Source organism: Entelurus aequoreus, linkage group LG14 (genome assembly GCF_033978785.1).
Source record: "Entelurus aequoreus isolate RoL-2023_Sb linkage group LG14, RoL_Eaeq_v1.1, whole genome shotgun sequence".
NCBI lineage: Eukaryota > Metazoa > Chordata > Actinopteri > Syngnathiformes > Syngnathidae > Entelurus > Entelurus aequoreus.
In genome coordinates this window covers 11721507-11734900 of record NC_084744.1, presented here as the reverse complement: position 1 = coordinate 11734900, position 13394 = coordinate 11721507, and the positions used below count along the sequence as shown (strand labels likewise).

At 41.9% G+C, this 13394-nt stretch overlaps 1 protein-coding gene across 4 annotated transcripts in view; it reads left to right on the top strand.

Moving 5' to 3' along the window:
* Positions 1–13394, top strand: part of st6gal2a (ST6 beta-galactosamide alpha-2,6-sialyltranferase 2a) — a 281873-nt gene that overhangs the window by 92450 nt on the left and 176029 nt on the right. The window contains exon 1 of one of the 4 annotated variants that reach the window (XM_062068893.1): positions 7117–7196. The exons of the other annotated variants lie outside the window; for them this stretch is intronic. The gene's annotated coding sequence lies outside the window, so the exon portion shown is untranslated. Of the gene's footprint in view, positions 1–7116; positions 7197–13394 lie in introns of those variants that run through there. 4 annotated transcript variants of the gene reach the window in all.

Here is a 13394-nt window from a genome sequence, read left to right as displayed (position 1 = left end):
ATATTTTGTGGCCCTATACTTAACTTCAGACCGGGGGCCAGATCCGGCCTGCCACATAAATTTATATGGCTCGCAAAAGCCTAAAATAATAGGCCTCAATGAAGTACTTTACTATCTCCATTTTGAAACAAAAAAATACATATTGTAAACTATTTTAAACTATTACCGTATTTTCCGGACTATAAGGCGCACTTAAAATCCTTTTTTCCCCCTCAAAACTCGACAGTGCGCCTTAAAACCCGGTGTGCCTAATTAAGGAATATGTTTGGTTGAGATTACCCACCTCGAAGCAGTTTTATTTGGTACATGGTGTAATGGTATGAGCATACTTGCCAACCTTGAGACCTCCAATATCAGGAGGTGGGGGTGGGGGGCGTGGTTGGGACAGGGGGCGTGGTTAAGGGCGTGGTTAAGAGGAGAGTATATTTACAGCTAGAATTCACCAACTCAAGTATTTCCTATATATATATATATATATATATATATATATATATATATATATATATATATATATATATATATATATATATATATATATATATATATATATAGGAAATACTTGACTTTCAGTGAACTCTAGCTATATATATATGTATATATATTTATTTTATTATATATATATGTGAACGTTGTCTGTCTATCTGTGTTGGCCCTGCGATGAGGTGGCGACTTGTCCAGGGTGTACCCCGCCTTCCGCCCGATTGTAGCTGAGATGGGCTCCAGTACCCCCCGCGACTCCGAAGGGAATAAGCGGTAGAAAATGGATGGATGGATATAAATAAAATAAATACTTGAATTTCAGTGTTCCGGGGGCTATCCAGTAGATGGCAGTATTGTCCTGTTTAACTTCTCCTCCGTTCATGACTCGGCCACCGTGTTCAATGGAGAAGTCTGTTTTACAAAATGTACAGGCAACATAATTACATACCCCTTCCCCTTCGAACTGTCCTGGATGAACTGAAAGTCTTGTTTCCATTCGTTTTGGAACTTGCAAGCGTATTTCTTCATCTTGCTCGTCGACGGCGTCGCCATGTCTGTAACTTCCTCGTTCTTCTGCTTCGTCTCCTTGTTGTGTGCGCAGTTGTGCACTCTACTCTCTAAAAGCCGTAGATGTTATGACGTCATTGGGCAGGCAAGCTGTTTATATTGTGGGAAAGCGGACGTGAGAACAGGCTGTCCCCACTCAGGTCCGCATTGAGCTGGAGGGGGCGTGGCCTCCAGCTCCGGCTGAATACCAGGAGTTTGTCGGGAGAAAATTTCTGCCGGGAGGTTATCGGGAGAGGCGCTGAATACCGGGAGTCTCCCGCTAAAAACGGGAGGGTTGGCAAGTATGGGTATGGGTGACCAGTAGATGGCAGTCAAACATAAGAGATAAGTGTAGGCTGCACTGTTTTATGGGCTTTAACCGAGTGTTATTGTAGTGTGTGTGTATAAGGTAAGCGTTTTGTTTCGCAATATTATGCAAAAGCAACTTTTCTTACCTTCTGGTACCTGCTGATCTGTCTTTGGGATCTGCATAAATCCTGAAAAATTGCGCGCGTCCGCCTTTGTAGTCCGTGCCGACACCGTAGTTGATAAGCTTCTTATTTTTCTCTATTTTCTTGTTATGTGACATTCATCCTCCGCCATTTCTAATATAAAGTAGTGTAAAGTTCTTACTTACCGTATATCTGTCAGTAAACTCCCCATGAAAGTGCTAAAACATACCGGTGTAGTGAGTTTACATTATTCGCCCAAGGAAATTTAGTTATTAGAGTTCCGGTTGGACGGTTTTTCACGGGACACATTTCCTGTGTTGTTGTTTCCGAAAGAGGAGATGCTGCTCGGTTATTGGTTTAAGTAAAGTCTGAATGTCATTAAAACAGTTAGCTCCATCTTTTGACACTTCTTCCACTCCCGTCCTTAAACGCTACACCGCTGCAACAAAGATGACGGGGAGAGAACGCTGCCGAAGGTGAGCCACGTAAATAAGACCGCCCACAAAACGGTATATCCGGAAGCTACTGCCAAAAAGCGGCTTGAAGATGATCTGTAAAACATAATCAATGCAACATTTTGACCAAAGAACCACCATTACATGTTATGTACACCACAAGGAAGTGTTTTCCATTTAGAAAAAAATTAAATAATATGACTCCTTTAATGGAGTCATATTAATCAAGACGGTGCACCTTTATATATGATTTTTAATTTTTTTTTTTAAATAGACCATTCATCGGCAGTGCGCCTTATAATCCGGTGCGCCCTTTGGTCCGGAAAATACGGTATATTCTCTAATGATGCAAAAATAATATATTATCATACATCCCAATTTTTTTGTTAAAATGAAAACAAATACTGAAATACTTGCTTGATTTAGGATTTCAAAGCATGTTTTCCATCAAATTATACAGTTTAAAAATTAAAATAGAATGTGGGGCAAAACTTTACTGTAAAAAAAAAACAGTGTTAGCATTTTTACATTTACAGTAATGCACTCTAATAACAACAACTGTAGTTTTACGGTTAAAAAAAAAACAATCATGGCAGCTCAGTCTCCAGAATTTAACTGTAAAAAAAAAAAACAGTGTTAAAATGTTTTTGTTTACTTTAATAAGCCGGACAAAATACACCGTAAATTTTCTGATAAAATTCCGGGGACTGAGCTGCCAGTCTTTATAGCAAAATGTACAGATTTCCTACAGTGTACGTAAAAAATATATACAAATCAAATACATAGGCAAGACAATACCCATCCATCCATTTTCTACCGCTTGTCCCTTCTGGGATAGGGGGGGGGTGCTGGAGCCTATCTCAGCTGCATTCGGGCGGAAGGCGAGGTACACCCTGGACAATAGTGGTTAGAGTGTCCGCCCTGAGATCGGTAGGTTGTGAGTTCAAACCCCGGCCAAGTCATACCAAAGACTATAAAAACGGGACCCATTACCTCCCTGCTTGGCACTCAGCATTAAAGGCCTACTGAAATGATTTTTTTTTAATTTAAACGGGAATAGCAGATCCATTCTATGTGTCATACTTGATCATTTCGCGATATTGCCATATTTTTGCTGAAAGGATTTAGTAGAGAAAATCGACGATAAAGTTCGCAACTTTTGCTCGCTGATAAAAAAAAGCCTTGCCTGTAGCGGAAGTAGCGTGACGTTACAGGAGCTAGTATTCCTCACAATTCCCCGTTGTTTACAATGGAGCGAGAGAGATTCGGACCGAGAAAGTGACGATTACCCCATTAATTTGAGCGAGGATGAAAGATTCGTAGATGAGGAACGTTACAGTGAATGACTTGAGAGGCAGCGATGGACGTATCTTTTTTCGCTCTGACCGTAACTTAGGTACAAGCTGGCTCATTGGATTCCACACTCTCCTTTTTATATTGTAGATCACAGATTTGTATTTTAAACCACCTCGGATACTATATCCTCTTGAAAATGAGAGTCGAGAACGCGAAATGGACATTCAGTGCCTTTTATCTCCACGACAATACATCGGCGAAATGCTTTAGCTACGAGCTAACGTGATAGCATCTTGCTTTAACCGCATATAGAAACAAAAGAAATAAACCCCTGACTGGAAGGATAGATAGAAAATCAACAATACTATTAAACCGTGGACATGTAAATACACGGTTAATGCTTTCCAGGCTGGCGAAGGTTAACAATGCTGTGCGAACGACGCCATTGAAGCTAACTTAGCAACCGGACTGCACAGAGCTATGCTAAAAACATTAGCTCTCCACCTACGCCAGCCAGCCCTCATTTGCTCATCAACACCCGTGCTCACCTGCGTTCCAGCGATCGGCAGAAGGATGAAGGACTTCACCCGATGCGTTTGGCGGCCCGGAGACGTAGGAAGTCAAGGTGAGGTCGGCGGCTAGCGTTGTGTTGCTGTAGTCCGCTGCTAATACACTGATCCCACCTACAACTGTCTTCTTTGCAGCCTTCATTGTTCATTAAAAAAATTGCAAAAGATGTCCAGAATACTGTGGAATTATGAAATGAAAACAGAGCTTTTTGTATAGGATTCTACGGGGTACCATAACTTCCGTTACTCGGACTTCGTCACGCGCATACGTCATCATACCGCGATGTTTCAGCCGGATATTTCCCGGGAATTTTAAAATGTCACTTTATAAGTTAATAATGTTAAGATTTCATCATTGATATATAAACTATCAGACTGCGTGGTCGGTAGTAGTGGCTTTCAGTAGGCCTTTAACTCAGGACTACTCAGGACCTTCGTATTGCGAGGCACATGCACTAACCCCTGTCTCCCCGTGCTGCCCGAGTGTAACAATATAATTAAAAAAAAATCCTTCTACATTCATATGCATGTATTATTTGCTGTTACATAACTGCGATGTCGCCCTCAATGAAAAGGAGTTTGACTACCCTGCTCTAAATAATGCACAATAACAAAGATGTGCTAGTAAGTATTCATGCAATGACAATACATGATGTGATATTGGCACCTCTTCTTGCTGGATGTCTACAGCATCCAGGCTGGGTGTGCCCAGCAGACGGTCCAGGTGTTTTCTCCTTCTTTGTGCGCTCCAACAATGAGCTTCATGCACGAGTGTCCCTCTTATAATCTGTTCCAGTACAAAAACAGGGGGAGGGAAGGGAAACAAAAGAAAATAAATGGCCAAGCCCGCGCCGGGACCCACATTTACTTGTACATACCTGAGTAGGACAAATGTTGCCTGACACTTTGCAGTTGGCACGAGGAAGAAACGGCGCCTTGTTAGTGCTGCAGATGTGCAAAAAGGTGCAAAAAGGTGCAGCAAAACCACAGACCACTTGAGAGTGAAAAAGCTAGACGGTAAAAAAACAAAACAAAAAACAAGTATTCAGGTTGCTGCACCTGCAGGAAATGAAATATGAAGACCACGTTTTGGAGCTTGTCTGCAAATATTTATTATATTGTCAATTTCGGAGGCCAAAGGTCAGTGACGTTGGACCTCAGCAGGAGATTAGAAGCATATGGAATTGTCTTGATCGAGATGAAGGATTCAGCCTTTAAATGGAATATTGCTATTTCATTTTTTCAATGACTCCTTTGTTTGTCTGTTGGCAACATGTTTGTAATTGGTACTACTGCCACCTACAGGGCTGGAGTGCAACTAAAAGGGGACCTATGGTGATTTTAATCTACATTTAAAACACATCATTATAGTCTAGATAAGTGGTGTCAAAGTCAAGGAATGAATTATCTATGGCTCCCGGGATGATATTTGAATAGTATTAGAATCGGCCCAGGGACCCCATCAAGTCATAAAAATGGGGTCCCACAGTAAATTTTTGGGGTCCCACTTTTTTTGTAACCGTTTTGAAAACAAATGATAAATGTATGCATTATCCTGTTATATCTCAAATTCTATATTGTGTTTTGGAAAAAGGTTGTCCTAAACGTTACGTGTTTCATTAAAAAAACAAAAACAAAATAAGACACATCTTTATGCATATGTAAATGTATTCAGTTATAAACATTCATTCACTTTCTTCTTTCCTTCATGGATCTAAACTTTACCACTGCCGGTATTTTTTTCTATATTTTTATTGTAATAGTTTCAGAATGTATTTCTTCTATTTTTGGCCAAAGTAAGACAAAGAAAACAATCTGAAGTTGTCTTTATTTTTTAGTTTTAAGTGCATGATTTTAATAGTCTAATAGTGTGCGCAGATTTTCCTCCATGCGGCCCCTAAGCTAAAATGAGTTTGCCACCCCTGGTCTAGATAATATGTTTTAAATATGCTTAGGTGGAAAGTTTGCCTACATTAATTCTCAACAGTCCCATTCATAACCCGCTTTTGCCAGATGTTCGATTCTGGGGGCGGCCCTAGATCACAAATAAATCCACGCCCCAACAACTCCAAAAGTATCATCATTTACTGTTATGTAAAATTTTAATTATACCATCTTGATTAATAAATTAGGATGGTATGGCTACAGAGGGCTGGTTTTGAACTGGGTAAGAAGGTACTTAACCAACAAGAAGCGATAGGTGAAGCTAGGCAAACATATGTCTACTGGGACCAAAATAATTTAATATTTATATAAACAACATTTGTAAAGTTACAAAAGACTTAAAATTGGTAATATTTGCTGCATTTTGTTCGATGACAACACACAGAAGCGAACCCAAATAATAACAGAAGAAATGAACAAACGAAGCGATAGAAAAATGGATGGAAATGGACGAATTAAAGAGATGATTTGACATAAACGGACTATCCTTGAATCTCAGTAAAACTAAAATAATGCTATTCTGTAATAGCAGAAAAGCAAGTCTTTACAACTTTACAAGTTTTTACATTGAACAAGTAAAAAAACATATTTTTTGGATGTAATAATAGATAATAAAATGAACTGGAAATATCATATATATATATATATATATATATATACAGCAGTGTTTCCCCTACACTGCCAAGATACCTTTGGGGGCGTGGGCAGGGGTATGGGCATGGTCACCATGACGTCATCAAAACATTTGCCTAATCCAATATGATGATATGATTTTCTTAAAAAATGTGTTTTCACTAGTGTTTTTTTTTTTTTTTTTTACAGTTGACTCTCTTTAGTTAACTCCTGTGCAGCACTTTGTGAAACCTTTTATTGTTTTCTAAAATGTGCTGTACAAATAAAGTCAAGTCAAGCCGTTTTTGAGTTTGGGCAGAATTTGAGCTTTATGTTTTTCTTCAGTTAGGGGTGTCACCGGAGTCAATGTCTATGTGCAATCTGATGAATGTTGGGACCTTCAACCCCCTTATCAAACTTGGAAGAGATCTGATCAAATGCTGTGAAGTTACGTAAGTTTGATCAATGGCGAGGACCAATCTAGAGCCGTATCTTTAGCGCCACCCTATTGGCTCCCTGGACCTCTTTCAGAGATGTGAGAAAATGGAAAAAGATGAAAAAAAAATATATATTTTTGTTTTAATATATTTTCTGTAGGAGAACAAAAATGACACAAACCTTCCCAATTGTTAGAAATCCCACTGTTTGTTATACATGCTTCACTGATGAGAGTATTTGGCAAGCACCGTTTTGTCCTACTAATTTCAGCGATCCTTGAACTCATCGTAGTTTGTTTACATGTACAAATGTTTCCGATGCTACCACAGAAAGACATGTTTTATGCCACTCCTTTGTCTCATTTTGTCCACCAAACGTTTTATACTGTGCGTAAATGCACAAAGGTGAGCTTTGTAGATGTTATTTATTTGCTGGAGTGCTTATCAGGCATATTTGGTCAATCCATGACTGCAAGCTAATCGATGCTAACATGCTATTTAGGCTAGCTGTATGTACATATTGCATCATTGTGCCTCGTTTGTAGGTATATTTGAGCTCATTTAATTTCCTTTACTTATGCCCTCTGTGTATTTATTTATATTTGCATGTCTCATGACACATTATCTGTATGTAATATTGGCTGCATTTCTCATAATTGTTTGTGTGCCATGTTGTTCCAGACCACAGCAAACGTTACCCAGCTTGCAATGATTGTAATAAATCCATTAGAAGAAGACAGCCTGTCGTTTCCTAAAACGTGGACACACACACACATCGATACCCTTGGCCATTCTGAGCCAGTAATTTCCAGAAGTGATCTCATCCCGTGAAAAGCCTCCATTTTACTAATGATTTCCAATGTTGCTAAAATGTGTAGAATAAGAATTAAAATACAACATTTCTGTCAACGAAGATTTGCGTCAGCCTTTGATAGTAGGCTAATATAGCTAATGTAGACACTTACATCATGTATTGCCTTCATTATAATACTTATATAAGGCTTTTAATTTTTTGCGGCTCCAGACAGATTTTTGTTTTGTATTTTTGGTCCAATATGGCTCTTTCAACAATTTGGGTTGCCGACTCCTGGGATAATCTGTAATCTGTGAAGGGTGTGTCATATGTTATCATATTCCATCTAGACAATATATTAATGAATTCATTTGAAAATAATCAGAATATCCCCCTGAAAGGAGATTGATGATCTGAAACAAACACATTCTGTCACCACTCTGTAACTTCTTGTTTATTCTCCGGCATTGTGGATTTTTTTGTCCGATTTGTTGATGATCGAGACGCTAAACAAATTTGAATGTTGCTAAGTGAAGCGGTCTTCATCGGCTGAATTTGGCAAATTTTAAGGGTTGCTCCACTGCAACCCCTAGCAGATGTGCCGTTTTTTTCTGGGCTATAGAGCGCACCGGTATTGAAGCCGCACCTACCAAAATTTAGATTAAAAAATAATTTTACATATATTAGCCGCAGATACTGTATATACAGGTCCGCAAGATTTTGTAAATGTTTATTTAAATACCTTCATTGTTTCCAAACCGTGCCTGTCACATGGCAGTAAAACGGCTGATCAAACAAAACAGAAGTCATCGTCATGGAAGCTAGCTCTCCAATCAGCTAAACTAACTCAATAACTCCACAGTGACATTTTGTCAAATTTATGAAACTGGAACAATACAAAAAGAATGTCATTGTAAGTTAATAATACTAACACAAGAACTTGAAAATGTGTTAGCATATTAGCTCATGCTAACGACGCTAGCTTGATTACATTACGATAGCACGTACAAATATGCATGAAAACGCTACAGACGTCACACGTGGGACGGTTTAGTAGATATGAATTGTTTTAGTTATATTGTAAAACTTACAAACGGTGCTTGGAGTGATGAATGAAGAATCCTTTCGAGCAGAAACGCTATGGATGGTTGTTCGTCCGGTTCGAGGCACAAAACACGAAGTACATTTACTCGCAGCACTTGCAGTGGACGAACTTGTCCAAAAGATGGCAAACGTGGCACAAACTATAACACACCTTTTCGGTGTCTCTGTCGGTGTTATGGCACAGCGGGGGAAGAAGACGGCACAGAGGCAAAGACGTCGTTTAGCTGTATTTATTAATACGATAGGAAATGAGGCATATAACTATACTCCAAATATGTGTACGGTGTGACTATGTGACGTGATTATCTGATGAGTGTTACCAGGAGTGTTGAAGGTGCGTGTTGAGGAAGAGGTGGACGTCCAGGGAGGGCAAGGCAAGCTCGGAGGTCCAGAGACAGGCAGGAGGTCAGGGGCAAGAGCGAGGCGTCAAAGTCTGTGTCCAGGCGGGAAGTCAAGATCCAGGGAACCAGAGGGAATATGGGGAGACGAGACACACAGCTCGTAACCAGGGAATGGAGGAATGCTGTGTACGGAACAGGTAGCGACGTTCTGGCCCGGAACGCAAGAAGCGCGAGGGACTCATCAGTGTCAGGTATGTTGCTTGCTGATTGATTGCAGCTGCGCACTGGCGCACACAAATGCGCATTGGAATGCGCCCGGGCCGTGACAGTTGGTGTTACATGAAAACTGCTTGTTGAATACAAAACATTATGGCCGTTAGCGAACAAAAATCCATAAATTAGTCACACCTTTTCATAAGCCGCAGGGTTCAAAGCGTTGGGAAAAAGTAGTGGCTTACAGTCCGTAAACAATGATAAATCAATACCAGGATGAACATGCCTGCAAAGTTTGCACAGTTTGGGCATGAAAAAGCCTTTGGAAATGGAAGTGTTCCCGTCTAAGAATAGTAATAACTGCGAAACAAAGCACCAATTTTTAGTGCGATGACGTTAACCAAGATGAGGCATTCTGACATCATTTTTTCAAACCGTCTCTATTCAAGTGAAGCATGTTTAAACACACCGTATGACATACTAGCAAGACAGCATTCCCACATGGAAAGACTTCAGGAAGTGTTTTGAGTCCTAAAAACGCTGCTATGTAATTTTACTGCCGGGCGTAGCCGCAGGAAGAGTTTTCCCCTCTCATCAGTTCCAGACCTCATCTCTGCTGCTGCATTAGAGACCAGCGGGGAGGGCAACTGTGGGAAGGTGGAGGTGTAATTTCAGATGCTCGCTAACTGACCAGAGCAGCAGTTATCTGAGCTTCAAAAGCAGCGGCGGCGACGGCTGCAGCAGCAACGCTGGAGTCAGCAAAAAGCAGCTGTGCCCCTCACTCCCGGCCGGGCGTGGGATCCGGACTCGCCACGTGAACTGAACGGACGAACAGGGCCAATTAGCAGCGGTTTTTTTTCCACCGGGCCTCAAACATCCTTTGGAATGTCTCGTAGTCGTCTTAGCCTCGGCGTTCAGTTAATTCTCTCCCACAGCCTTTATTTATTCATTGATGGACAGTTGAGAGCAAGCTTCCTTTTCCAATGATAGCGTGAAAACAAGCCCATTATTAAAACAATATAGGTGTAAGCATAGAACAATAATATAAGGCCAACAAAACAATTTAAAGGTTACATTCAGAATGCATGGACTTTACTATACTAATCAAGGCATTCACCTGGATGCTACAAAATCCAACCTCAATCCTAACAAGTGGGATATTTTTAGTTTAATGATTATACGCAAGTAGGGATGGGTGATATGGCCTAAAATTTACGATATATGTCACAATATATTATTCCATATGTAAATGATGATAGACCCGTTTCAAAACATGTTGCAAAGGCTCCTAATTTAGCTGCGGACGTATGCGGTAGCATTACGCTATTTTGCCAAAAGTATTTGGCCACCTGCCTTGATTCACATACGAACTTGAAGTGCCATCCCATTCCTAACCCATAGGGTTCAATATGATGTCGGTCCACATTTTGCAGCTATTACAGCTTCAACTCTTCCGGTAAGGCTGTCCACAAGGTTGCGCAGTGCGCTTATAGGAATTTTCCACCATTCTTCCAAAAGCGCATTGGTGAGGTCACACACTGATGTTGGTCGAGAAGGCCTGGCTCTCAGTCTCCGTTCTAATTCATCCCAAAAGTGTTCTATCGGGTTCAGGTCAGGACTCTGTGCAGGCCAGTCAAGTTCATCCACACCGGACTCTGTCATCCATGTCTTTATGGACCTTGCATTGTGCACTGGTGCACAGTCATGTTGGAAGAGGAAGGGTCCCGCTCCAAACTGTTCCCACAAGGTTGGGAGCATGGAATTGTCCAAAATGTTTTGGTATCCTGGAGCATTCCAAGTTCCTTTCACTGGAACTAAGGGGCCAAGTCCAACTCCTGAAAAACAACCCCACACCATAATTCCTCCTCCACCAAATTTCACACTCGGCACAATGCAGGCTGAAATGTAGCGTTCTCCTGGCAACCTCCAAACCCAGACTGGTCCATCAGATTGCCAGATGGAAAAGCGTGATTCATCACTCCAGAGAATGCGTCTCCACTGCTCTAGAGTCCAGTGGCGACGTGCTTTACACCACTGCATCCCACGCTTTGCATTGGACTTAATGATGTGTGGCTTAGATAGAGCTGCTCGGCCATGGAAACCCATTCCATGAAGCTCTCTACGTACTGTGCGTGGGCTAACTGGAAGGTCACATAAAGTTTGGAGCTCTGTAGCAACGGACTGTGCAGAAAGTCTTTGCACTATGCACTTCAGCATCCGCTGACCCCTCTCTGTCAGTTTACGTGGCCTACCACTTGGTGGCTGAGTTGCTGTTGTTCCCAAACTCTTCCATTTTCTTATAATAAAGCCAACAGTTGACTTTGGAATATTTAGGAGCGAGGAAATTCCACGGCTGGATTTGTTGCACAGGTGGCATCCTATGACAGTTCCACGCTGGAAATCACTGAGAGCGGCCCATTCTTTCACAGATGTTTGTAGAAACAGTCTCCATGCCTAAGTGCTTGATTTTATACACCTGTGTCCGGGCCAAGTGATTATGACACCTGATTCTGATCATTCTGATGGGTGGCCAAATACTTTTCGTAATATAGTGCATGTGTCTGTGACAGTCTCAAGCCGTCGTGTGGGTTCCAAGGACCTCCAATTACAGACATTACTTTGAGCAGAGTTTTGACTTTGTTTATTTGTCAATAAACCTTCAGTCCCGTCGGGTCGCTTTTCAGCTCTGCCGCTTTCCCTGCTCGCTCCTTGGTTTGCTATTCAGCCTTCTGCGTCGTCTGCGTCTGCCTCTCGCTCTATTCCGCGCCGCATGTGTTGCTGTTGGCTCTCCAACTCCTTCTCACTCGTCGTTCTCGGCTGCCGCCCTTTGACACACTGAGAGGGGATTACTCAATTGTGCCCAGCCGGGCGATTCACGGACCTGAGGTTCGCCTCCTCTCCGCCATCTTGGAGGGGGCTCCGGTGTGCCCTGCCTCGCTGTCGGACTGCCGGCCCCGCCTCTTCACAGTGTCATTTTCAGTTGTGTTATTTTCTCCAAACTCTTATCATATCTGTGCTGTAAAGTCCCTAATAGGACGCTAATCTCACGCCGTGTTTGGCGACCAGAGTTCACATAGATTATGAAGGTTAAGGCGTCTGAAAATGGACGCAGCGCTGGATAATATCAGCGGGCTTGTCGTCTCAGCAGTTTTTCAGTGTAGAGTGTGAACAAACCGATTTGATCAACGGCCTGTGGGACTTTTCTTTTTAGGTACCGTAATTTCCGGACTATAAGCCGCTACTTTTTCCCCTCGTTCTGGTCCCTGCGGCTTATACAAGGGTGCGGCTTATTTACGGCCTGTTCTTCTCCGACACAGACGAAGAGGATTTCGGTGGTTTTAGTACGCAGGAGGAAGACGATGACACAATGATTAAAGACTGACTTTTCATATACCGGTAGGCTGCTTATTTTGATAACGTACAGGCGAGCACTTTGTATTACTTTGCACCGTTGTATTATTTGTACTCTGCACGAATGCTGTTCGCCATGTCAAAGATGTGAAAGTTTGATTGAATGATTGAAAGATTTATTGTTAATAAATGGGACGCTTTGCGTTCCCAAACAGTCACCTCTGTCCCGACAATCCCCTCCGTGGTAGCAGGAACCCCTATATACTACGCTAATTACACATCAAAACCCTGCGGCTTATAGTCGGGTGCGGCTTATATATGGAGCAATCTGTATTTTCCCCTAAATTTAGCTGGTGCGGCTTATAGTCAGGTGCGGCTTATAGTCCGGAAATTACGGTATCTCCATGTTGTGTTGGTATTGGTCATAGTTGCAACAGCGTGTAGTAATTGGACGTGAAGGTAACAGCTTTAAAAATCAATGCCTGTGCATTACAACTGGCTTGGAACACAAGAAATATCTCATAGTTTAGTTGCCCTGGCGGCCTCGGATCACGTCTTGTAGTGGTCAATAACATCGAGCCACCAGCCTGGTCGGGTTGTGTGCAATGATGATGCAAACACAGCAAATATTGTTCCAGGTCACTAGTGTGTGTGTGTGTCAAGGACACGAAGAAAGACTCCCTTAGGGAGAAGTCAGTTGATGCCACATGCAGGTTTACACGTACAACTCTCTAACCGCGGGGGTCAGCAACCCGCGGCTCTCTTTAGGGCCGCCCGAATGGTTTTGATTGATTGATTGAT